General features: G+C 39.8%; 1 protein-coding gene across 11 annotated transcripts in view; it reads left to right on the forward strand.

Moving 5' to 3' along the window:
• Positions 1 to 576: 576 nt before the first annotated feature.
• The window catches only part of NCOA3 (nuclear receptor coactivator 3), a 119,098-nt gene continuing 92,108 nt past the window's right edge, over positions 577 to 27,566 (forward strand). For 10 of the 11 annotated variants that reach the window (XM_025001291.2, XM_025001296.2, XM_025001293.2 and 7 more), the window contains exon 1: positions 577 to 747. The gene's annotated coding sequence lies outside the window, so the exon portion shown is untranslated. Of the gene's footprint in view, positions 748 to 10,185; positions 10,241 to 27,566 lie in introns of all 11 variants that reach the window. The other variant, XM_059893070.1, reaches the window with a different exon arrangement.

The raw sequence follows: 27,566 nt of genomic DNA on the forward strand, positions 1-27,566 counted from the left end.
ACGTCGATTTGGTCCATTATTGGTGATGCCATGTGAGAGTGATTGACTTGATAGCTTGGTTAAGGTGCTGTCTGCCAGATGGCCCCAGTGCAAAGCAAGCTCCTCCGTTTTGCAGGTGATGAGTACTCCGTGGGATGATACTTTGGGACTGAATATACAGTAAATGTGCTATTGCCCAATAACCTTTCATCCAGTGACTTTATCATCTAATGAACAGCCCTGTGCCTTCCCACCTTGCGCCTGTCTGCTCCTTTGAACACAGGCTAAGAGTGGTCCCTAAGGGATGCTTGTTTTGAGGATCAATGCCTGGCATACAATAAACGCTCCATAAATGTTATTTATTACTGGACGAAAACAAGTATGAAAAAAATTAAGGGCCAGGCTAGGGTTGCACTCCGTACTCCCGGGGTCCGGGGCAGCTCCCAGGCGGTAAGTCAGAGACAGAGGCCCTGACGTCCACGCGGCCACGCCCTCGCGCCGCGGAAGCCAGACCGGGCGGGACCACCCAGCGCCCGGGGCCGCGCAAGGCCCCCTGGGACCGGTAGTGCTGGGCGTGGCCGCAGGACTACATGTCCCGTCGGCCTCCGCGCCGCGGCTCCCGGCGGCGGCCGCCTCAGCCCCTTCACAGCGACGGCGGCGGCCGCGGCGGCTGAGTCGGTAGCGGCGGCGGCGGCGGCGGCGGCTGCTGGCTGAGGAGCGGCGAGTTTCCGATTTAAAGCTGAGTTGCGAGGAAAATGGCGGCGGGCGGTGAGTGGAGATAAAGGAAGAGCGGCGGCGGGCGAGCGGGTGGAGGGCGAGGCGGGGGAAGGAGGGCGAGTCCCCCCGGGCTGCGGCGAGCTCGCGGCTCCGGCTCCGCGGAGGCGCTGAGGGGCGCGCTGCGCGAGGGGCGCGCGGGGACACTTTCGGGGTGTCGGGGCCGCGCCGCTCTCCCGCAGCCTCTGGGGGGCCCGCGGTCGCGGGAGGGGTGTCGAAGCTGGGCGGCAGCTAGCTTGAGGCTGCGGGGGGGGTCCTCGCGCCGAGGGGGTCACTCCGAGGAGTTTGGGGGAGACCGCGGGGGTCCACTTTTTCCTCCTGTCCCTGAAGTTTTACCCTCTTGCAGCCCTCGGGGTGCTTCTGAAAGCTCCCCACGACCCCCACCTCCCGCCGCCTCCGTGTCTCTCGGTTCTTCAAAGAAGTAGAGGGCGGGGGGAAGCCGCACTGCTCCCCACTCAGCCCCAGCCCAGCCTCCGAGTGGTACCGAGAAGCGGCTGGGATTTTGCTGCCGTGTTTCCTCCTGCACTTGGGGCGTTTTAAGTATTTTTAACCCAGATTATCTGTGGGATTTCCATTTTGGGCACGGATAGATTCTCAGCAGTTTTTCTCAGTAAAAGCATTTTTGCTACCTCTGGTGTGAAGGCTGGGAAATGGCAAGTGGAAGTTAGTGAATTAAATTTGGGGCTGGGCTGTCTTTATCATTACTCTCCCACCCCCTCCCCCCTTTTCCATCTCTTATCTTCCTACGTACATTGACTCAATTTGTGATGGTTTAGAGAAACTGTTGGTTTTGCACATGCTTTAGAAAAGCAATCCACGAGTAGTTGGGAGGGCTTAGTTGCTTCCTAGGCAGTTTGAGGGCACTCAGGGTGGAAAAGTTCACCAAAAGAGCAGTTGTGAGAGGCAGAGAGCATCGTCTCGAAATCTCACAAGCAGGAGGAGTTCGGGCTTTTCAAATGGAAAGACAGGGAAAGGTCTGAAATTCTCCTGAAGTAGAAACTTTTTTCCCCCTCCCGAATATGAAGACTTCCTTCTTGATCGTTGTGAGCAGCAGCGCTTCAAAGCCAACCTGTTTTTGTTATTAAGCCTGTACCGTAAAGAAACAGGAAGGCGAGTACCAGCTGTCTTGCTGCAATGGTTTGAAATGGAGTTGAGTGAGATGAGTGAGAGTGCTAGTAGTATTGAGTGAGATTGCGGCATCTCCTCGGTTCAGAAGCCTGGGCTCAGATCCGCCTTACTGGTCCCTGGCTGCAAAAACGCTTCAGTATTTGTTGCAGCAGGTTGTTTAGAGGATGATGGAAGAAACAAAAAAACTTAAGTCTTGTGATTGCCGCCTAAACCAAAATGTTAAATAGAAATCTGTAAGTTTTGTGAAAGGTGCTTTCTTGAAAACATATTCAGTTGTTGCTTGTTTGCTTAGTATAGGTTATGCCCCATATAACTGGTCTCGGGACTACTGGGAGGGTACAAAAACATTGAAAATGAGCCTCTCTCCTAATCTAAACCCTCCAGTTCCCATTTCCAGGAGGCAACACCTCTTACTGGTTTCTGGAGTATTCTTGGTGTTTGGAATAATTATTTTGAGAATTTTCATTTGAAACACACTCCCGTTGGATAGCAAAAGCAGGGAAAGAAAATGAACCAAAGAAAGGGAAAAATGGGTGGGAATACAGTTTCCTTTTTACTATCTTCAACAATTGTTGTTGACCACTAGAGAAGCTCTTCCAAACTTACTGTTTGTGTTGCCTTATCTATTAACACCCTTAAGGAAATAACAATCTGTGGGTCTTCAGGGTGAAGAATCCTGCCAGGGTTCATTGTTTGTATGTAAGATGAAGCCTCCGTTTGTAACATGTAAAATGATACTGAACACTAGCTTCTGTCACTGGAGGTTGCTTCAGGTTCTGCATTTAAATGAGCAGTAATCTAGATTGCCAGCGATCCCAAATTATAGGGGAATTTTATGTATCGATAGAAATGACTTAATTGTCCAATTAGCATTTTTAAAAAGGCATATGCCAGCTTCTGGTACATAGAAGAACGTTTTGGACGTGAGCATTATGGACTAAGTGGGAAGCTGCATTTGTAGAGCAGTTATCGGAAATATGTCTACCTTAAAATATTCTTTCACTCCAGAAGCGTTGAAAATGCATAACAACCCTAGCATAATTAACAAGATTAAAAAAAAGTTTTAGGATGGTAGTTTTAAATTTACCAACACTAACAGTTCATTAGAAAAATGATATTAAAGACTAGGGGATTAATGACTCTATTAAATACACATTTTGAAAGTGAATATTCTGTGCTTTTTTTGACAAGTAGAAATTATTTCTGTACGTTGAAGCCCACACCCCGCAAATAAGCTAGAATTCATTCAGTACAGAGTGAATGTTCTATAGGACCCTCGATCCTTTTTCTAGGAGACATGTAAATAAAAAATAATTTTTGAAATGATTATGTACCAGTACCTTCTTGATTGGTCATTTGAAATAAACTTTCTGTGTCAGGTATGTCAGGGACATATTAAAGATAAACAGTTTTATTTTTTCTTTTAAATTTGGTCCTTTGAGCGTTAGCAGTATGATTCTAGAAAAGTTCCTATTGATTTGGAGACTAGTAGGTTTTTGAGAAGTCTCTTAAAAGAATGACTTAACATTTTAGTTTGGACAATAGGATAGGATAAAAAAACACAAACTACTATTGTCCTATGCCTTACCGGTGTTAAAGTAAATGGCTTTAGGGTTTCTTTCTGCATTTTTTTTTTTTTTAGACTATATAATTTTGAGCCTTGGCCAGAGGATGTGGACAATTTTTGAAAACTTTTAATTTGTTGCAAGTTTAGAATGAATATAGCCTCTAGTGATGATAGGCAGCCAAGTGATCACAGTTTAACAGTTGTTACTCTTTAAATGCTGCCAGGACTAGAAAAAAGTTGCTGATCGTGATTGAAGAGGAGCTGCAGTTTCTTGAAGGTTAAACCAGGGAGTACCTATCCCAGTTTGGTTTGAATTCACTGTATTCTGTGGTGTAGAATATTCCTTTTTTTGCTTTATTGAGTGGTTAAAGCTTTGGGAGCAGGAAATTAGTATTGGAAATGTTTGTTAGCTTTTCTTTTTCCTCATAATTCAACACATTAAAGTGATAGGTCTGTCTGTAGATTCTCAGGCATAGCATTGAGGTTGAGTGCTGCAGTAAAATGTGGGCATCTTCTTTCATTTTATGAGTGCTTTTTGGGGTGGGGGAGGGGATGACAAGATGAACATTTCACTTAAGGTGGAGGAGGGGCTCTGTTGTAATGAGGTTTAGTCTTTCACTTTATTAATGCTAGGTAAATTCATTTGGCCCATTGGTTTTCTGACAGGGTTTCTGGGAAAAGATTATTTTGAGTTAAAGATGCAGTTTAGCTAGAGCTTAAACTTATTTTCAACTTCCTAACAAATGGTGGAATTGACTTGAGTTTAATCGCCTTTCCCTTTCCTACCTTCTGGTGGAGAGTTGTTAAATGAACAGGAAAATGGCCAGAAGATACACAGCGGGAGTTGAACGGAAGGCCTGCAGTGTCTAGAAGGCTGATTTAGCCCCAAACTGGATGATCTTCTTAGACCACATACTGCCAGTTCCCAACTCTGTCAGGGTTAAACTCAGTTTGGTAGTTTCTTTGGCCTAGATCAGGTGACAGGGGGGCAGTAATAAACTACCTGTGGAGTAAATGTTGTGGCTTGGAGGCAAAGGAAAGAAGCCTGACCTGACTGGCAGAGAGGCTTCACCTATTTCGAAGAATAGTGAGCTAGTGTTTCCGTGTTTGTCCTTTTCCTCTTTTTCATTAGGAATGTCTGTGTCCTATTTTTTCTTTTCTGTTAATATTTTTAATTGATGTGTTCTACCAAAGAGTGTGACTTTGTGTTCACCTATGAAGGAATTCTTTTGAAATTTTAATTTAGTTAGAGCTACAGGTGAGGGTTCTGAAACTCTACTTTTTGGAAAGTAGGCTGACTAGATTGCTAAATTTAACCTTTTCATCATGCACAGGATGAAGAGAGAATTTTGGCCCTGGTAGCCCATAGTAATAGGTAATCTAGTGCTCCCTGGGGCTTTGCTTTTGGTGGCTGTGGCAGCTGAGTAGGAGTGGTAGATGGATAGATGGGGGAAGGACTGCAGAAGTCAGCATAATCCTCAATTAGGATAAGCCTCATGGTTAATTGAATGTTGAGTGTACAGGTTAAATCCCATTATAACAAACTCCAGGGGACTGGCTAAATTATTTTGTTGTACTGGGATTCGCTTTATTGACTAAATAAATTGAAATAAATAATTTGAAATAAATTGGTCTTTATATTTTTGTTAGAGATGCTGGAAAGATTTTTGTTTGTTGTTTATGGCACACTGTGTATTGTAAAAGTTGGGAAGCTGTTGTGTGAGCCCGTGTGTGTTTGTTGTCTCACCTTCATTTTTAATGCTTTTGCCTTTAAAAAGGAAGGAACCCTTGGTGAGCTGAGCAGATAATTTGTCCCCCATACTCCCCCCATGTCTCTGTCTAGAGTAACTCCATTAGTTTATCTCAACAACCAAAAAAGTTTATTAGTGAGTACTACTGCCATGATCAAAGTGTGGTGGGAGGAAATGGGAAATCCCCCAGGTTTCCAGGTGACTGCTGCTGGTAATTTTTTTCTGCCTCTGAAAACTTAAAAAAATAAAATTACTTCATTTTCGTGTGACCTTTTCTTTGTCAGTAATAATTAAGGTAACCCTTTTCTGTTCAGCACAGTGTAGTTTGAGATCTTTAGATTTCTATATGGTATTATTTGAAAGAACACATTGGTAAGCTAATCTTTAAGATGCTTCCATATAAATGTGAAATCTTTCAGAAATAGGATTAATACACATATGAGAAAAATACTATTCTTAAATCTTTGCCAGAAATATGCTTTTTTTTCTTTGGATTGGTATTTGTCATTTTTAGTTTGCTGAGAGCTTTTTGATTGGGTGCAGCAAGACATTTTTGAAGTCATTCTTTTAAATAGATGTCCCATGAAGGAGGGAAAAAATCTGAAAGAGGGAATTTCAAAGCAACCCAAGCGGTGTTTTCAAAGTTCTCAAGTCTTGAGAATAATGACTGACTAGTAGGCAGGAAGCCTCAGTTGTATTGTGGTATTGTTCCTCCATCTTGTGCATTTGAGAACTTGAGTACAAAAGAGGAGAAAGCTTGGGGAAGGGGAAGAAAAGGTTTTAACATGCAAGAAAAGGGGAGGGGGGAGACTATTAGTGTAAATGCTCTTTGCTCTTCTGTTTAAGTGAAATCTAAAACCAAATTTTACTTTGAGGGGAAATATTTGTTTATCAAAATCTGAAGGTCTAAAATTGCTATAAATGATAGTTGATATTGGTGGAAAGAGCTGTGCGATCATATGCTTAGGTTTAAAACAATTTTAACTAGGGAAAAAACCCTACAGGTGCAAGAAAAACCTTTAAAAATATCCCACTTTGTTACCTGAGTAGTGTCATTTGTTAGCTTGTTACTTTGAAAAGAATAGTACCAGTGAAGAGTTTGAGAATAATTTGGAAGTTTGTAGTCCGAGAGAGCAAATTGGCCTCTTCAGGTGCAAAGAGATGGAGTCTGTGATCTTCCAGGGTTCCTTATATTAGAAAATCTTATAAACTTAATACATCATATAAATATGGAGAATGGCCTTAATTTTTTTTTTTTCCCCCAAATATTAAATGGTTCGAGCACTTTGTGCCAGATAATGTGCAGATACAGGTTTCTTTGCTGACTCAAGAGTTTGGGGACAGGAAGACTTTGAGATCTTGACTTCACCCTAGTGATATATGCCACAAGGGCAAAATTTGTGTGTGTGTTTGTGTGTGTGTGTGTGTGTGTGTGTGTGTGTGTATGGGGTGGGGCAGGGAGGGAGAGACTCTTCAAACTCTTCCTTCTAGTGTAAGAAAATGAAGTCATATTTTCTTTACTCCCAGTAAAGCTGTCATCAGTGAAATGGATTATTGAATTTAAGTCACTCTGTAGCGTAGCTACATCAGCTTGGTTTTGTTTCTAGATTGAAATTTGGCAGCTGTATTCAAAACTGTTTTAAGGATCACCCAGTTTTCTCTGAAGCAGATTGTGTCTAAATTTAGTCTACACACTCTCTGCTCCATCCAGACTCATCTCTCTCTTCTTTTTTTTTTAACCTGCCTGGTGGTGGTGGTTTTATGACAATACTTTCATCCAAGAGAGTTGGTTCCTTTGCTGTCAGAGCAAGTACATGGCCGCATCTAGGAAAATCTTAACTTCACCAGGGAGCAAAATAACTCCACACGCATGGTGCATCTCTTGGGAGGGTCAGTGGTATCTTTTCGTAAGAGACAGGACTATTACTATATTAAGTTTTAAAAATAATTTCATTGGGAATCAGTAACATTAATTCAGGAGGCTGCTTTCAGAGTGCATAACCACATCTAGAATGGTGGAAGCCTTAGGTGTATGAGCCCCAAATTAGGCGAACCTAAAATCATGAACTTGCCCAGTAACCTTCCATCTCTCTTTTTAAACCATATACAAAATGGCTCCCACATGTGACTTTTAAAACTGACTTTCATAGCACCATTTTCTTACTTCTGAGGCCTTAAGCTTCAATCATCTTTAATTGGCCACTGCTTGGCTGCTGCGCGCTCCCCCATAAACACACATACTTAAACACTGTTTATTAAGCTTGTACTATTTAAGGCACCGTGAGAGTTAAAAAGGTTTTGACCTCCAAGTGCACACAATCAATCAGGTATTCACATCACTTCACAACAAGCTAATCTATTTTGCCTGTAAAGATCTTGGAGAAGTTCGGAGGAGGAAAGGTGATCAGGAGGCAGGGCTTTGAAAAATGACTATGATTTTTATTATGGAGAGAGCACAGTTCCTGTTGGTGGGAAATGGTTAGCAAGCATGAAGAGGTAAAACATTTCAAGACTTGATTATTTATTTATTTGGCCGTGTCCTGTGGCATGTGAAATCTTAGTTCCCTGACCAACCCTGGCCCTCTGCATTGCCCCCTGAGTTTTAACCACCAGACTGCCAGCAAAGTTGATTATTTTAAAATTCAGTTACGGTGTTGAATAAATGCTTTTGGTTTTGCAGAATCCTCTTGATGTATTATTCTTAAATATATTTTCATTCAACTAGTCCAGGCCCTAGGTTACTAAAACTAGTCTCTACCCTTTCCCTAATCCGATTTTTCTGCCATTTTACACTTTTTAAACATTTTGAACACATTTTTTTCTAAAAAATCTGCAGAGTACAACCCAAATTCCATAACCTAATACTCAGTTCTTATCATAGCCTTTTTTAAAAAAACTGTCTTTTCCACTTTTGTTGCTGCTTGTTTTAGTCATGCTATTTTTTTTTTTTTTTTTCTCTGTCTTTCTCCCATGCTGTCTAGTCTGGTCATAAGGCCCGGCCTAGAGCCTGTCTCATTTCAGTAAATTTCCCAGGCTACCACAACTGAAAATATGATTGTTCGTTCCTGACATGAATCTTAATTAACTCCTTCCATGTATAGGAATCCGTATTCATTGATTGAGAGGACAAATTCAGTCAGATTGTCTATGCTTTGAGATAGGGACTGTACCTTTTTGTAAGCGTTTAAAATCCTCTTTTCAATTATATTCATTTTAAGTCCCCCCAAACATTTGGTGTTTGAATGTGGAGGTTTCCAGAGTTCAACTCCAAATCCGGTTTTCTACCTGGAAATTGAGATAAAATTAGTGTCCTTGGGCTTTGCTTGGGACTTAGGTCTCCCTCGTAGAGTTGGCCCCGATGAGTCTTGTCTGGGCTTTAAAATGCCACATTCCTGTTTGCCACTTGCTCGTGGCCTGGGCGGACGGTTGTGTAAGTTGCTTAGATGTTTTCATCCAGTACCCCTGTTCTTCAAAGAATTGTGCTAAATGTTGTGGGCTTTAATATCCCTTTGTGATCTAGGAGTTTATAATGTAGATGAGAAATGAGTGTAATTGAAAAAACATAGCTGCAGCAACATAAATAAGTGGCCATTTTCAGCTGGAATTGGTAGGGAAACCTCATGCAGGAGATGGAGTCGATCTGAAGGGAACTCATTACTGCTTATAATCTCCCCTGCCCACCTCTTTTATTCTGTGGTGCTTACTTAACATAAAATTATAATGTTTAAAAAATTCATTTAAAAAAGTGTATGTGAAAAAGTACAAGTAAGGGTCCTGGTACCCTAGGTCTTTGGTCATTATAGCTACCCCCTGTCTCCCTTAGGCTGCTGCTGTTAGAGGATATTCTATACTTTTGCTTACAGCTGTCTCTCTAGTTTCTATTTTTCTACACCACCCCCGCCCCGGGGATTGAACCCAGGCCCTCCGCAGTGAGAGGATGGAGTCCTGACCACCAGGGAATTCCCCATATCTGTATATCTTACACTTTAGTTGCTGTTGTCTTTTTTTGCTCTCTCTCTCTAGTTGCTAAGTGGTGTCTGACTCTTGCAACCCCATGGATTGGAGGCTGTCAGGCTCTTCTGTCCATGGGATTCTCCAGGCAAGAATACTGGAGTGGGGTGCCTTTTTTGCTCTACTTCCACCCTTTTACCCCAGTAGAATTCTGTTCCCTGCGTTCTTTTTTTTTTTTTTTTTGTTCCCTGCGTTCTGATACAAATTAGCTATAAAAGATAAAAACTGCCATTTATCAGGAACCTGTGTGCCTGCACATTGTTGTGTGCTTAATGTACATGATCTCATTTAATAGTTTGGGTTTTTCGGTTTAGAGCCCTTTTTCCTTCTTCAAATGAAGTCTTACACAAAGCCTTATTCAAAATAGAAAAGATGAGTCTTTTAAAATTTATTTTCTAGGTTGAAATTTAAACTGTTTACTGGTTATAAAGGCAGTGAAAATGAAACTTGTGATGAGTATAAAATTTGAAATTGGGTTATGAAGAACTATTATGGGCCTAAATCTTATCTCTGCCTCGAGTTCATTTCTGTATTAAAAAAATTCCAACTCATACATGGATATAGTTGCTGATGGTCTCAGTTCAGAAATATTTTTAAAACTATGTAACAGGTGCACATGGGGCAGATTTGCAAGGTACCAAACGGGTGTACAGTGGAAAGTGAGGCGCCTTCCTCAGCCGTTTGCCAGCCATTTCACTGTCCCCTGCCCAAAGGTGGCCATTGTTACTCTAGGCATATAAATGCATGTACTTGAAAAGGTTTAAGCTTGATGAATTTCTCCTGTATTTGGGGGTAAACTTTATATTGAAGTGTAACATCACTCAGAAAAGTGCACAGTACAGTCTGATAAATTTTCATAGAATGAACACACCTATGTAACTGGCGCTTAAGCCCTATTCTGGACTGTGTATACTTTTTAAATGATCTTGAAGAGGTTTCATATCTGTTTTTATAGCTACTGATTTCTTTCTAAAGGTTACACAGTACTCTGCTGTATGGATATATATCATAATTTATCCAACTTCCAACTGTAAGTGTATTCATACATACTTCTTTGTTCCCATGTTTTGTTATAAAGTATATAAAAATTTGTGGTTGGAGAATGTTACTTTAAAGACTATGAATTTAACTTTTTATAGATACTGCAACTTACTCCCTTTAGGGGTATCCATTTACCAGTGAAGTGCCTGTTTCCCTCATCTCTGAGTAGTATGTTGTGGTATCAAATTTTTTAATTTGAGAAATTTAAAATGTTTCATGTATTTACTCTAGTGCTTTTTTTCCCCTTTTAACATAAAAATATAAAAATTAAAAATTAAGTTAGGATATCAAACTGGTGTGTGTGTGTGTGTGTGTATGTGTATATGTGTGTATGTTAGTCAGTCAGTCATGTCCGACTCTCTGTGACCCCATGGACTGGGGTCCTCTAGGCTCCTCTGTCCATGGAATTTTCCAGGTAAGAATACTCCAGTGGTACTTCCCTGGTGGTTCAGTGGTTGAGAATCTGCCTGCCGATGTAGGAGGACATGGGTTCAATTCCTGGTCTGGGAGGATCCATGTGCTGAGGAGCAGCTGGGCTGGTGCACCACACCTACTGAAACCCAAGTGCTCTAGGGCCCTCTCGCCATAATTCCTGACGCTTGAGAACCCTAGAGCCTGTGCTCTGCAACACAGGGAAGCCACCACAGTGAGAAGCCCTCACACCACAACTCGAGAGTAGCCAGCCCCTGATCGCTGCATTAGAGAGAGCCTGTGCAACAAAGACCCAGCACAACCAAAATAAGTACATAAATAATACATAAATAATTGGGGGGGAAAAAAAAAAAGAATACTGGAGTGGGTTGCCATTTCCTTCTCCAGGGGATCTTCCCAACCCAGGGATTTAACCTGGGTCCCCTACATTGCAGGCAGATTCTTTACCATTTGAGTTAGAGTAGATTAATGAGGTGATAGACTATAATATGTTGTAACTATATATATTTGTTCCTTTTAGTATATTTGAAGATGTTTAAAAGGTGCCTAGATAACATTTGGATGTGCTCTTTTAAATTTTAGAAATCTGCTTTCAGTTCAGTTCAGTCGCTCAGTTGTGTCTGACTCTTTGCGAGCCCAAGGACTGCAGCACGCCAGTCCTCCCTGTCCATCACCAACTCCCGGAGTTTACCCAAACCCATTGAGTCGGTGATGTCATCCAACCATGTCATCCTCTGTTGTCCCCTTCTCCTCCTGCCCTCAATCTTTCCCAGCATCAGGGTCTTTTCCAATGAGTCAGCTCTTTGCATCAGGTGGCCAAAGTATCGGAGTTTCAGCTTCAAACATTAGTCCTTCCAATGGACACCCAGGACTGATCTCCTTTAGGATGGACTGGTTGGACCTCCTTGCAGTCCAAGGGACTTTAAAGAGTCTTCTCCAACACCACAGTTCAAAAGCATCATTTCTTTGGTGCTCAACTTTCTTTATAGTCCAACTCTCACATCCATACATGACTACTGGAAAAACCATAGCCTTGACTAGATGCTTTATTGAGGTGTAATTTTCTTATAATAAAATTCAATCATTTTAAGTGTGCAGTTTGAGTTTTGATGGGTGTAAACAGTTTTACTGTCACTACAATCAGAATACAGAGGATTTCCATCACCCCAGAAAGTTCTTGCTCATTTGCATTCAGGCTTCTTTAGGGTTTTGTGTTCAATCAGCCACTGTTCTGCTTTCTATCACTATAGTTTGCCATAATTTTCCTTTTTTCTTGCATTTTTATTCCAACTTTGAGGTGTAATTGACAATTGCATATATTTAAATTGTGAGATTTGGGTTTTGATGTATTAATAAATGTGTCTACCCATGAACCCACTATAATTACATTTAGTGGAAGTATCTGTTACCTCTGAAGTCCAAAATCTGATCCCTCCTGAATTCCTTTGTAATCCCTCCCTCCCCCATTTTCAGGCAATTACTCATCTGCCTTGTGTCACTGAAGATTAGCTTTATTTTTGAGAGCTTTTTATAAATGAGTTATATATACAATATGTACTTTTTCTTTAGTGGCTTCTTTCACTTATAGTGATGTTGAGATTTATTCATGTTGCATATATTAATAGTTTCATTTCTTTTTATTGTCTAGTACTGTTGTGTTATATAGGTATATCACTATTTATCCATTCACCTATTGATGGACATTTGGGTTGTGTCCAGTTTTTGGTTATCAGAAATAGAGCTTTTATGACATGTGTGTTGCAAGGCCTTGTGTGTGCACAAATACTTTTTTCTTTTGAGTAAATGTCCAGGAATGGAATGTGTGTGTCCCCCCCCGCCCCTCCCGCCAATTTTCCAAATACTGTTTATTTCACTGAACCCGGGGATGGGGAGAAGGTATGTGAAAGTCTGGGATGCCAAGCCTAGCAGTGTGTAACATTTAAAAATCTTAAGAAACTGCCACCTGTCTCTCAACATGATTGTACCATTATATATTTTTCCCAGCAGTTTGTGATAGTTCAAGTTGTTTCACATCCCCACCAGCACTTCGTATGGCCAGTCTTTTTAATGTTAGCTATTCTAGTGGGTATGTAGTGGTAGCTCATTGGTGGCTTTGAGTTTTTTAATGATTAGTGATGTTGAAAATATTTGCACCTGCATACTGACCATTGGTGTATCTGTTTTGGTGAAGTGTCTGTTCATATCTTTTGCCCATTTTTAAGTTGGGTTTATCTTACTGAGATATAAGACTTCTTTTATTCTAGACCCCTGTAATGAAAAGGACATCTTTTTTTTTTTTTTGGGTGTTCTAAAAGGTCTTGTAGGTCTTCATAGAACCGTTCAACTTCAGCTTCTTCAGCGTTACTGGTTGGGGCATAGACTTGGATTACCGTGATATTGAATGGTTTGCCTTGGAAACGTACAGAGATCATTCTGTCATTTTTGAGAATGCATCCAAGTACTGCATTTCGGACTCTCTTGTTGACCATGATGGCTACTCCATTTCTTCTGAGGGATTCCTGCCCACAGTAGTAGATATAATGGTCATCTGAGTTAAATTCACCCATTCCAGTCCATTTCAGTTCGCTGATTCCTAGAATGTTGACGTTCACTCTTGCCATCTCCTGTTTGACCACTTCCAATTTGCCTTGATTCATGGACCTGACATCCCAGGTTCCTATGCAATATTGCTCTTTACAGCATCGGACCTTGCTTCTATCACCAGTCACATCCACAGCTGGGTATTGTTTTTGCTTTGGCTCCATCCCTTCATTCTTTCTGGAGTTATTTCTCCACTGATCTCCAGTAGCATATTGGGCCCCTATTGACCTGGGGAGTTCCTCTTTCAGTATCCTATCGTTTTGGTGATGGACAGGGAGGCCTGGCGTGCTGCGATTCATGAGGTCGCAAAGAGTCGGACACGACTGAGTAACTGAACTGAATTGATTCTAGACCCAAAGCCTTTTTTAGATATGTATTTTAAAAATATTTACTTTTAGTCTGTGGTCTGCTTTGGAAGAGCAGAAGTTTTTACTGTTACTGGCATTCAGTGTATTGATTTTTGTGTTGTGTTTGAAAAATATTTGCCAAAGATTTTTCTCATTTCCCCCCTAGAAATTTTATAACTTTAGCTCTTAAATTTAGGTCTGTAACCTGTTTGAGTTAATTGTCTTATATGGTGTGAGATAAGGATGAGGGTCATATTTTGGTATATTGTATTGAACTTTTCCAGCACCATTTGTTGAAAAGATTTTACATTCCCCATTGAATTGACTTGGCACCTTTGTTGAAATTCAGATAGTCAAATAAATATGTGTAGGTCAATTTTTGAAATCTCTTCTGTTCCATTGATGCATATTTCAGTCTGTCTGTACTCAAGCTTTGGAATCACATAGGGGAAGTCCTCCAGCTTTTTTTTCCCCCAAATTATTTTGGCTATTCTGGGTCCTTTGCATTTCTATATATTGTTAAACTCTTGTTGATTTCTGCAAAATGTCTGTTGTGATTTTCATTGTGATTGCATTGAGTCAGTTGATCATTTGGGAAGAATTGATTTCTTAGAATACTGTCTTCTGTTCTATGAACATGTTATATATCTCTCCACTTATTTAGGTCTTTTTTAATTTCTCTTACCAGTGTTTTGTAGCTATCTGTGTACAATCTTATAAAAGCTTTTATCACTGAAACATGTATATGTTGCCTAAGTTTTTTTGTTTTTGCTACACCTCACGGCACGTGGGATCCTAGTTCCGCTGCCAGGGATTGAATCTGTGTCCCCTGCAGTGGAAGCATGGAGCCTTCTCCACTGGACTGCAAGGGAGGTCCCTAAATTTTATATTTTAAAAATGTGATTGTAAATAGTATTTTTAAAATTTCAACTTTCAATAATTGGTGTATATAAGTATCATTGAGTTTTGTATATTCACCTAGTATCTTGCCACACTCGTTTTAGTAGCTTTTAGATAGTTTGATTAGGAAGATTTTGTATATCAGTGATCGTGTTGTTTCTGAATAAAGATAAGTTTTGTTTCTTCTTTTCCAAGCAGTATGTGTCATCTTCTTTTTCTTTTGGCTTTACTGTAATGGCTAGTGCTTCCAGTAGAATGTAGGGATTTTGATTTTGATTGCATTGAACCATTTGACCAATTTGATTAATTTGGGGAGATAACTTTGTCTTGTTCTCAGCCTTAGTGGGTAAGTAGTCGCTCTTTCACCATTAAGTAAGATGTTTTAAAAAATTTCTATTGGAGTATTGTTGATTTACAGTGTTGTGTTAGAGTCTGCTGTACAGCACAGTGAATCAGTTTTACATATATCCACTCTTTTTTAGATTCTTTTCCCATATAGGTCATTACAGAGTATTGAGTAGAGTTCTCTGTTCTATACAGTAGGTTCTTATTAGTTTTCTATTGTACATACAGAAGTGTGTGTGAGTCTCAGTCTGCTAATTTATCCCTCCCCTATTCTTTTCCCCTTGGTAACCATAAGTTTGTTTTCTGCATCTGTGACTCTGTTACAGAATAAGTTTACTTGTAGCATTTTTTTAGATTCCGTGTGTAGTAGCATACAATGTTTGTCTGACTACTTCACAAAGTATGACTATCTCTAGGTCCATCTGTGTTGCTGCAAATGGGATTATTTCGTTTTTGTTTTTTTTTTTTCCCCCATGGCTGAGAAATATTCCATTTAGAATATGAAGAGCTGCTGGGAAATATTTAAGGCAAAAGGAGATGGGGTGTGGCACAGGATAAAATTGTTAGATAACATCAATGACTCAATGAATGTGAATTGGAGCAAACTTTGAGAGATAGTGGGAGACAGTGGAGCCTGGTGTGCTCCAGTCCATGGGGTTGGAAAAAGTTGGACATGATTTAGTGACTGAACCAACAACAAATATTCCATGGAATATATGTGCCATATCTTTATCCATTCATCCATTAATGAATATTTATGTTCCTTCCATATCCTGGCTATTGTAAATAGTGCTGCAGTAAACATCGGGGTGCATGTATCTTTCTGAATTATGGTTTTCTACAGATGAATATCCAGGAGTAAAGATGTTAGTTGTGCTGATCTGTTTTATATCAATATAGCTTCCCCCCCTCTCCCCCATTCTTGTGTTGAATTTTAGGAGGTCTGTTTTTTGATGCTTTTAATGTATATTCTGGATATACATCTTTTTATCAGATGTTTTCCTAATACTTTGTACCAGTGTTCCAGTCTTTGGTGGTACAGATCTTTATTAGTTGTTAGCAATGTCTTTGTATTAATGCTCAAGTTTTTGGTCATATGTATGTTTTGGGGGATAGCAAGCGTTTCAAAGCTTGAGTAACAGTTACACAGCCATGTATTATAGATCCCATTTCTTAGTTCATATAAATGCAAAGAAGCAAATTGTTAACCTGGGCCATATCAGTTCTTAAACATAGAAAATTATTTGCCACTGTATTGAAGTATTATAAGTCATTTTTCATTTTTAGGTAGTTTGGAACTAGATCTTTTTACCTCTTTAATAAAAATGAAACAATAAATCCTTGTTTATATTCTCATTTATTTTTACAAATTAAGATGAAAGCATCAAATATTTTGGTCTGGGATAATCCTAATGAGAAGGTGCCAAGAACTCTGAATCTCACCTGTGAGGCTTGTCATTGTTCTGTCTTTAATCCTTACCGAAAAACCCAATCTTCATGGCTCACCTTAGTTTGGAATATATTGCTTTTTCACCAAGCTATACTGTCTGTCTTTTCAAGGTTTCTGTGCCTAACTGTTCTACTGGTTGTGTTAGCTTTTGAATGCCTCCTCTCTAAGCTTATGATCAAATATCAGCAGCTTCACAATGTGCTATTTTTCACATTTAGTATTTATATTACATTATTGTAACCTTAAATCACCTCAGTATCTTCCTGGGCACTTTTTTTTCTTACCAGGATAGAGTGACACTTTAATTTACTTACCAGTTCCCTTACCCTGATTTGAAGATAAGTATTTTAAATCTTTTCTGATTTTGATTTATTCTTTCTGTCATGCTATAACTTTGGAATGTTTTGCAGTTTACATTTAAGAAGGCTTATTTTAAAAAGCCAGTGGAAATTTCCAGCTTAAAAAAAAAATCCAACTACTGGTCTAATAACTGCTTTGCAGGAAGAAAGAAATATGAAACAGAACCGCAGACATTCTGGATGTCAGCCTGTGAAATTTTCCACTATTTCCCATAATAACATGCAGGCATGCTTATACTGCTGGATTCAGTGCCACTGCAGTTGCACTGTGAGTGGAATTTGAAGCTACTCTATCAATGATAAAATGGCATCCGGCCAGCTTTTAGAGAGCAGTGCATACATTCATGCAGTATACTGTATGTTTCATCTCTGCCTGAATAGTGTGGCTATAACACTGAACTTGCAAAGTTATTTAGAAATCTTGATTTCAAAATTTCCGTTCTAGGCGAATTTTGATTTTTAAATGTTCAGTAGGTATATTACACTTCTGAGAATACAGATTTATAAAATTCTTTTAGTCACAATATTTGTAAAATTTTATTTTAGAGGATTTTATACTCTGTTGAAGAATGCTCAGAAAATTAAAACAAAAGTTTAAAAAATTTTCTCAAGCTCAGTATTTGGTGTGATTCAAGAAAGACTTTAGTCTGTATTTCAGGTTCCTTTTAATCTTTTCAAAGAACCAAGGAGGCCTTACATTAAAACTAATAATTATGTTTTTATTTTGCTATTTCAAATTTAAAGGCTAACAGTTATACTCTTTTCCTAATGAGGGAAGTCCAGGTTGCCCAGTTCTATAAACTGGTGAAGCTGAATGACGAAGAGTAAATTGCAAATGCGCTGTGATTGCCCACTTCTGCCTTTTTTCACCTCTTTCATGGCAAATGCCTCACAGTGGTATTAAGGAATGAAATTGAAAAATTCAGATTTTGTGAATTTAAATTCCCCACTTCTCCAGTGGGGAATTTGAGCATTCAAAGTGATGCAACAGATGTACATACATATCTTTGTATGTTTTAAGACTTGTAAGTCACATTTTGGAAATAAAGACATATGACATGTATCTTTTTCAGAACTGTTGGCTCTTAGGTTTAAACAGGAACAACTTTGTGACATAGCAGGGGCCTCCACCCCAACCTGTGGCCTGCTGCTCTACCTTATGCTGTCTCTCCCTTCCTCCTGACCTCTCCTGTGCCTCTAACCCTTCTCCTGTCCTCTTCATGCACTTCCTCTTCTCAGCCCGCATTCCGTCTCCGTCTCCCTTTCCTCTCAGCCTAAATCTTCTTCTGGCCCATACCCTTTTTTCCTTTGTCAACTTCTTTCCATCCTTCAGGTCTGTCGCTTTTTCTAATTGCTCACTGTTAACCAAATCTTTTCTTTATCTTTGGAAGGCTTCTTTGCTCCAAGCTTCTCTGCTTCTGTCAGATTGATTTTCTTTTAGTTTCTGAACCATGAAACACACATGTCCTCACACTTTCCCAAATCCTTGAACTCTTATTTCTGCCTTCATGTTTCAATTTATTTTACAGAGATTTATTGAGTGCTAGCCATGTGTTGGGCTTTTCCATAGATGTTCAGGATATACTAGTGATCAGAATGTCTGTGGGGGAAAAAGGACGCATAAGGGGACTGGAAGCTGGTGTGTATGTTGTGTTGTGGGGCTTGCATTTTAGATGGATGGATAGTCATGGTGACCTTCTCTGAGAAAGTGATGTTTGAGTAGAGTCCAGAAAGTAAGCCTTGTGAGTATTGGTAGAGTGGGGAGCACTGGTGTGGAGGGAGCAGCTAGTGGGAAGGCCCTTTGGCGGGAGAGTGTTCTTAGTGTACTTGAGGGAGGTGGCCAGTGTGCCAGAGCACTGTGAGCAAAGGAGTAGAGTCAGAGAAGATCGAGAGGTGACAGTGGGACCTTGTAGGCAGTGGTGACGCTTTGAGCAAAGTGGGAAACCGCTCCAGGTGTTCTGTGTTTTGGTATTCCAAAAAGATCTTGTGAGCATTGTTCACCCCCTTCCACTGCTTTTTTTTTTTTTTTAAAGCATTTTGTTTTTTAAATTATAAAAGTAATTTTATACTTATGTGGAAAATACAGAAAAATACAAAGGAGAAAGCTTTACTTTATCAAAGAACAAATATAGATTACCAGTATACCTCATCATCCATTATTGAAGGTTTTGTGTGTCTCTTCCCACTTGTTTTTCTTTGTGCTTGTGCGTGCATGCACGCCCACACATACACACACACCCACCCACCCACCCGTGCCTCCTGCACTGTGGGGTTTTAGTGGAGAGCAAATAAACTGAGTTAGGCTTTACAGAGATTGCTCCAGCTGCTTTGTGAAAAGTAACCTATAAGAGAGCAAGAGGTAGGGAGACCTCTGAAGGGGTGTTCCAGTAGTTCAGGTCCCAGGAAAAGTAGCTTGGACTTCAGTGGTGGCAGAGGAGGTGATAGGAAGTGATCAAATTCTGCATATATTCAAAGAGAAAGCCAACAGAATTTTGCAATGGATTCAGGGTGGGGCCATGGCAGGGTCGGGTGGGGCCTGGTGAGAGAGAAGGAGGGGAAGAATCAGGGGTGACTCAAAAGTTTTTGGCTTAAGCTACTAGAGACCTTTGGTTTTATTTTTCTTTCTTGTCAAACTGCCCATCCAAGGTTCAGTTCTGGCTTCTTTATTATGTGTTTTTCTTGTTCATTTGAACTCATGATTACTTCTTTCACCAAGCCTCTAGTCTGCTCTGCCCAGCTTGGCGCTTGGAATACACCACAAGATGCTATATATAACAAATTGTTTCATTAGAATTAGTCTTCCTAACTAGGTAGTGAGCATCCTTTTACTGGATTGTGCTGAATTTATGCAGTGTGCTCTGAGACTAATAACTTTCTGAGTACTTTGTGGGCATTCAGTAAATGTTGTTTAATTGTATACTCCACAAGCTTGAGAGCAGGATATGAGGAAAACCTTAAAGTAAATGCCTGCTTTAGCTGTACTTTGGTATACGGACATCTGCAACCCCCCCCCCCCCCCCTTTTTATTTTCTTTTTTACTTCTAACATCTGTTCTGGCTTTTCTCCTTTTTCCCAAACCTTTACTTAAATAATGTGTGTGAAAGGGTCTCAGTTGTGTCCAACTCTTTGCAACCCCATGGACTACACAGTCCATGGAATTCTCCAGGCCACAATACTGGAGTGGGTAGCCATTCCCTTCTCCAGGGGATCTTCCCAACCCAGGACTTGAACCCAGGTCTCCACATTGCAGGTGGATTCTTTACCAGCTGAGCCACCAGAGAAGCTCTTACTTAAATAAGGGGGGGAAAAAAAAGTTTGGATGCCCTGCTTTGTTTCCAGGACTTCATTTTGTGTTTCTGCTAAGATTTTTCTCTAAAGAAAATGTAAGCAGTGTAGTGTTGCCTAGAAGTATTGTGTTTTAGTGTCTGTCTTGGTTTGCTTAGCTTTTTCAATTTTGGAGATAATCTGTTAACTCATTTGTGCTTTTGGCTTTCCTTCTTGTGTCACGGAAAATAGAATATGAACTCTCTGAGGGCTGGTAGTTAGTTATTTTGTTCACTGCTAGATCATTAGTGCTGAGAATGGTGGCAGGCACGTAGTTGGTATTCACATATTGAATGAATTCAGAGTAGCAGTAGCAACAGTTCCTATTTATTGAGCATATACTATACGCCAAAGTGCTAGGTGCTCTGAATGGATTAGGGGGCATGTACATCTTAATGCTGAATGAGTTTCCGATCCACACGTTGGTGTTTGAATGAGTATGACGGAGGAAGAGCAGATGCCAGTTGTTACCGGATTTAACCGAGTTTAAGATGCCATGGTATACAATGCGTTATTCTACCTACCAGTACTCAGAAAAGGTAAAACTGCCGATTGTGGGGTGTGGTCAGTAGCACATTCTGATTTCAAAGGTGTGAAAACAGGAAAAAAAAAACCTTAAGAATTTCTATTGTAAGTCAACTATACCTGACTTTAAAAAAGTGAAAAAAATCTAAGAATCTTTAAAATAAGGCATACCAGCTGTAATACTCAACATTGGATTTTACATAAACCCTCATTTAATGATCATAGAGTTAGGTAGGCATTATTATTCTTATTTTAGAGATGAAGAAGCTGAAATTTATGCGATATGTTCATAGGTTCTCAAGCTAGAGGATCCAGATTGAAGCCATGGCCTTTTTTACCACCCCACATTGCTTCAGGAGTCAGGGCAGCAAAACAGTACATTGGCCTGTCAGCTCTGGCTGGAAGGTTCTTACTTGGCCTGGCTTTAAATACTTTCTTAATGTGACTGATTTTTTTTTTTTTAAATAAATAAAAACTTTGTATTTAATAAGTGCCAGCTACTCTGTTTGTATTTTTGAAAGTGAAAGACGTTCAGTTGTGTCTGACTCTTTGCGACCCCATAGACTGTACAGTCCATGGAGTTCTCCAGGCCAGAATACTGGAGTGGGTCACCTTTCCCTTCTCCAGGGGATCATCCTGACCCAGGGATTGAACCCAGGTCTTCTGCATTGCAGGAGGATTCTTTACCAACTGAGCTATCAGGGAAGCCCTGTTTGTATTTTTATATGGATACAAAACAATATAAGGCCTTATCTCTTTCTCTCAAGGAATTTATATACAGTCTATTTGGGGAGATGAGAAATAAAAACATGAAAGTTAGATAAGCAGAGAAGATTTAAATAACATTTCAGAGAATAATGAAAGAGGTTTAACAAGGCAGTGCAGGATTAATTGCTAAATAAATTGTACAAATAATTGCTTTTTTTAGTTCAGAGGAAGGGGAGATGGCTTGAGGCTGGAGTAATCCAGGGAAGGATTTAAATGAATTCTTGGGAGATAGTTTCAGTTAGTGAGATTATTTATTTACTTTAACATTGTATTAATGTTTGTTACAAGTGGAATTCTGGACTGTGGAACATGAGGAACTTTGGTACATTAAGTTTTTTCTGTCTATATGAGAGCAGAGGAACTGCCTGCCATAGAAAAGTACAAGACATCATGTGGTGTCAAGTAGATAGGCAAAATACTCACTAAGAAGGGCCTTTGGGTGAAAAAGAAGGAACTCCCGAATGCCTTGCGTGCCATGCCCCTCTTACCACATTTTTACAATCCGTTGCACTTTCTGAACTATCACTGAGGTACTTTCTGTGGCTCCTAGAGTTCGTGATGAACTTCTGAATATTGGAAGCGAGCGTTGACGTCCTTTATGTTATTCATATTTCTTGTATTTTGAAATAGGAGCTCTTAGTTAAAGACTCACAGCACATAAAGAAGAGTCCACTCTGTTTCCGGAGGATATGATTGGCAGTGTTTCTGGTTACATTCCTGAATCAGACGTGGAACTCGACATTAGATTGTAGAGTGTGTTATTACTTGTTTTACAGACTAGTCAAAAGCAAAACAATAAAGGCTTGGAAAGCAAGAGAACTGTGTTTTGGATCTTGTTGGTAGTCTTGGCCATTTTATTTAACCTTCCTCGTTAGGTCACATGTAAGATTCTTTCCCTATTTTTTTAAGAACATTTTTTTCTTACTTTTTAAATAATTGGTAATATATATAGATGGCTAACAAAATTCAAACTTTTCCAAAGCATATGAAGGTTCCTTTCACTTTCTTTTGTTTCCTAATTCCTTTCTCAGAGGCAGTCACTGTTACCATTTCCTTTTGTATATGTTTACGACATATCTATGTATCTTTAGAATTTACATATTTGCTGTAAGCACATGGAGTAGCATTGTTTTGTACCTAGTACAAAAAAAAAACATTGTTTTGTACCTGGTTATGTTTAACATTACATTTTGAAAATGGTTTCATATCACTGCATGCAGATCTAGTTCTTCTGTTAAAGTAGATTATCATTTTTATAATTAATCAATTTATCATTAATGGATATGTTGCATATAACAACAGAGTGCTATGGTGAGTTTTCTAATATACATTTTATTAAAGTTTATATCTGCATCTTGAATATTAGGAGTGAGATTAAGCATTCTGCTTCACCTCCTAAATGTATAAAGGACATTTGTATTTTCTTATTCTATAAACTATTGTCTACTTTTCTTGAGGTTATTTGGAGTTTTTCTTATTTTCATATAATAAAATAAATTTTGTATATTATAAAAAGCATTTGCCTTTGAAAAATACTTGTTGCAAATACTTCACTGCCTTTTTAAATAGTAATTGTCCTTTTTGCAGGTAAATATTGCTTCATTTTATACTAAAATGCCCTCTTTTCCAGTATTTTTCATTAAATTCTTCATAGTCAATTTGTATATTTTTATACAAGATGAAATTATGCTTTTTAATACATTTTGTATGTAATATACCTGATTTTACTGTGGTAAAGTATACATAACAAAAAATGTACTGCTTTTGTGTGTACGATTGAGTAGTAGTAAGTACCTCGACCGTGTTGTACAACCATTATCACTATGCATTTCCAAAACTTTTTCATCCCAAATAAACCTAATATGTATTTAGGTAGTAATTTCAGTTTATGATTTAATAACTGCCTCTCATATTTAAAAGGATACATGTGTGCTCTTTTCAGCCTTGAGACACAGAACTCTATATCCTTGCTTGGAGGAGAGATTTTTAGTAAGAGGCACAGCTATAATTGGGAGTCTCGTGCTTAGAGGATTCTGTTCTGATTCTAGTAACCAGTTTAGGTTATCATTTTCTTGATCCACTTTTAGTGAAACTGCTTTTCTCGGGGCTTCCTTAGTGGCTCAGTGGTAAAACCCACCTGCCAGTGCAGGAGATGCGGATTAGATCCCTGGTCTGGGAAGATCCCATGTGAGCAGCTAAGCCCATGCGCCACAACTCCTAAGCCTGTGCTCTGGAGCCCTCAAGCTGCAGCCCCTGAGCCCATGTGCTGCAACTGCTGAAGTCCGCACACCTAGAGCCGTGCTCTGCACCAAGGAAGCCGGCACGGTGAGAAGCCCGTGGGCCGCAACTAGAGAGAAAGCCCATGTGGCAGTGAAGACCCGGCACAGCTAAAAATAGATAGATAAACAAAAAAAACGACTTTTTTTTTATGCTTTGTATTTTGGAAAATTTCAAACATAAAAAGAGTAGAATGGTATAGTATTTCCAATGTGCTTATCACTCAGGTTTACCAATAATCAGTTTATGGCCCATCTTGTTTCATTTATGTCTCCAGTTACTGATACTTTTCTTCCTCCACATTGTTTTGAAGCAAATACCAGGCATCATACGATTTCCTTAAGAATCTTTAAAAGATAAGAACTCCTTCAAATCCCATCTCCCCTAACCCCACATAACAAGTCTACGTAGAAAAACTAAAGTAATTCCTTTAGCAGCACCAAATACACAGTCACTATTCAATTTTATAGTTCTTCCTGTTGCTTCTCCTTTTTAAAAAAAATCTGACTCAGATCCAAGCAAGATTCACACATTGCAGTTTGGTTGGTATGTATCTTATGTACTTTTTAAGTATTGGTTGCTTCGCCTCTCTTCTTTGGAATTTTTTTTTTTTTTCTATAGAATTTCTTGTTGCCTAGATTTTGCTGAGTATATCCTTATTGTTGTTGTTGTATTAGTCGCTCAGTTGTATCAACTCTCTGAGATCTCATGGACTGTAGCCTGCTAGGCTCCTCTGTTGGAATTTTCCAGGCAAGAATTCTGGAGTGGGTTGCTTTTTTCTCCTCCAGGGGGTCTTCCTGACCCAGGGATCGAGCTGCCTTCTCCTGCATTACAGGCAGGTTCTTTACTGTCTCAGCCACCAGGGAAGCCCTGAGTATATCCTTACGGTATTTAAACTGTTTCTCTGTATTTTTTTTTTTTTTTAAATATAAATTGGTAGATGGCTGTCAAGATTTGATCAGATTAAGGTTCAGTTACTTTGGGCAAGTTTGTTAGTTATCTATTGCTATGTAACAAAAGAATGCCAGTCTTAGCAATTTAGAACATTTATTATCTTCCATAGTTTCTGAAGGTGAGCAGTCTGGGAGTGGCTTAGCTGGGTGGTTCTAGCGTCAAGTCTCTCATGGGTCACAGTGAAGCCGTCACCCAGGGCTGCAGTCATCTGAAGGTTTGATTGGGGCTGGAAGATCTGCTTTCAGGATGGCTTACTCCCATGGCTGTTGTTGGAGGTCTTAGTTTTTTGCTTATCCTCAAGGCACTGTGGACTTCCTCAAGAACTTCCCTGGTGGCCCAGATGGTAAAGCATCTGTCTACAATGCAGGAGACCTGGGTTTGATCCCTGGGTCGGGAAGATTCCCTGGAGAAGGAAATGGCAACTCACTCCAATACTCTTGTCTGGAAAATCCTGTGGACGGAGGAGCTTGGTGCAGGCTACTGTCCATGGGGTCGCAAAGAGTTGGGCATGACTGAGCAACTTCACTTTCTTTCACTTTCAAGGCACTCTGCCAGAGCAAGTGATCAGGGAGAGAGGGAGATAGGGAGGAAAAAAGCTGCAGTGCCCTTTATGAGCCCAGAATTGACACACTGTCAGTTCTGCTCTATTCTCTTGGTCCTACACACCAGCCCTGACACCATGTGGAAAGGGACTACTTAAGGGTATGAATTTTAGGAGATGGATATCACCAGGGAAAAATTTGAAGACTGGCTATTGTAGTGAGATGATTATTTATGTGGGGTGGTTTATTAAGACACACATGTTGTTTACTTCTCTCTTTGTAATACTTGATGTTATTGATCAGACCCTTCATCTGCAAATTTATATGCAAATGCTAATACTGTCATACTGTTACAGTTCATGTAGGAAAGGCAGGAGGTTTGGCTCTTTTTCTTTCAGTTCAGTTCAGTCGCTCAGTTGTGTGTATTTGTGACCCCATGAAACCGCAGCACGCCAGGCTTCCCTGTCCATCACCAACTCCCGGAGTTTACCCAGATTCATGTCCATTGAGTCGGTGATGTCATCCAACCATCTCATTCTCTGTTGTTCCCTTCTCCTCCTGCCCTCAATCTTGCCCAGCATCAGAGTCTTTTCAAATGAGTCGGCTCTTCGCATCAGGTGGCCAAAGTATTGGAGCTTCAACATCAGTCCTTCCAATGAACACCCACCCAGGACTGATCTCCTTTAGGATGGACTGGTTGGATCTCCTTGCAGTCCAAGGGACTCTCAAGAGTCTTCTCCAACAACAGTTCAAAAGCATCAATTCTTCGGTGCTCAGCTTTCTTTATAGTCCAACTCTCACATCCATACATGACCACTGGAAAAACCATAGCCTTGACTAGATGGACCTTTGTTGACAAAATAATGTCTCTGCTTTTGAATATGCTATCTAGATTGGTCATAACTTTTCTTCCAAGGAGTAAGCGTCTTTTAATTTCATGGCTGCAGTCACCATCTGCAGTGATTTTGGAGCCCCCAAAGATAAAGTGTCACTGTTTCCACTGTTTCCCCATCTATTTGCCATGAAGTGATGGGACCACATGCCATGATCTTAGTTTTCTGAATGTTGAGCTTTAAGCCAGCTCTTTCACTCTCCTCTTTTACCTTCATCAAGAGGCTCTTTAGTTCCTCTTTGCTTTCTGTCATAAGAGTGATGTCATCTTCATATCTGAGGTTATTGATAGTTCTCCCAGCAGTCTTGATTCCAGCTTGTGCTTCATCCAGCCCAGCGTTTCTCATGATGTTCACTATGCAGAGAACAATATATAACCTTGACGTACTCCTTTCAGGATTGGAACCAGTCCGTTGTTCCATATCCGGTTCTAACTGTTGCTTCTTAACCTGCATACATATTTCTCAGGAGGCGGTTAAGGTGGTCTGGTATTCCCATCTCTTTCAGAATTTTCCACAGTTTGTTGTGATCTACACAGTCAAAGGCTTTAGCATGATCAGTGAAGCAGAAGTAGATGTTTTTCTGGAATTCTCTTGCTCTTTCTATGATCTAATGGAGGTTGGCATTATAGAGAAAGCATTGTCAAAGCATACAGTTATTGTAACATGTTCCTTGTGACATCAGTCTTTTATAAGTAAATATATATTTAATTTCCACTAATTTCATTATTTTTATGCTGATATGAACTTTCCAGTAATTAGGGTTGTCTGGCATTCATTCTCACATGAATCCCCAGGATTAACTATGGCAGCAGTGTTGTCTGAGTTCTGCCATGTTTAAACACTTGCTGGTGGCACCTCTTGCTGGTTTGGCTGATTGTAAAATTCTTTCTAGAGTGTGTGTCGTTCCATTGTCTTTGGGCGGAGAGCATCGCTGTTACAGTCTGAGGTGAGTCTGGTTTTCTAAGTGACTTAGTTTTTTTTGTCTTTGCCCGAATGTCCAAAGGCTCTTTTTCATGGTGCTGTTATGTATTGGTGTTGGTTGTTCAAACTCATTTTTTTTTTCAAGTAAGTAAATCCTTTCAATATGTAGTTTTAGGCCCCCTCCACTCTCCTTTTTGTCTCAACATCAGGACAGATTTCTTGACTTGCAGGGGTTTTTTTTTTCCTTTTGTTTTTGTTGTTCTGCTGCCTTGGTTTTCTTCTTTCAGGTATACACTATACATATGTTGGGTCTTTGTCAAGTGTTATGTGAGATAAACCTTTCTTCTTTTTCTAGACTTTATAGTCACCTGTCTTCTCAAATCTTCCCATTTGGATTTCTAATAAAACCTTAAAGTCAACATGTCTAAAATTGAACTTGTGACCTTCCCTTCTAAATTTCCTTTAAGAAGCCTTCCATGTCTCCTTTGTTGGTAATTTGATTCTTTCAGTTGTGCTGGACAAAAACCTGAGCTCCTTTTTCTCTCACTTCCATATATTTAGTCACTTAGTCGTGTCTGACTCTTTGAGACCCCATGGACTGTAGCCTGCCAGGCTTCTCTGTCCATGGAATTTTCCAGGCAAGAATACTGGAGCAGTTTGCCATTTTTTACTCCACG

This window comes from Bos taurus, chromosome 13, assembly GCF_002263795.3.
Source record: "Bos taurus isolate L1 Dominette 01449 registration number 42190680 breed Hereford chromosome 13, ARS-UCD2.0, whole genome shotgun sequence".
NCBI lineage: Eukaryota > Metazoa > Chordata > Mammalia > Artiodactyla > Bovidae > Bos > Bos taurus.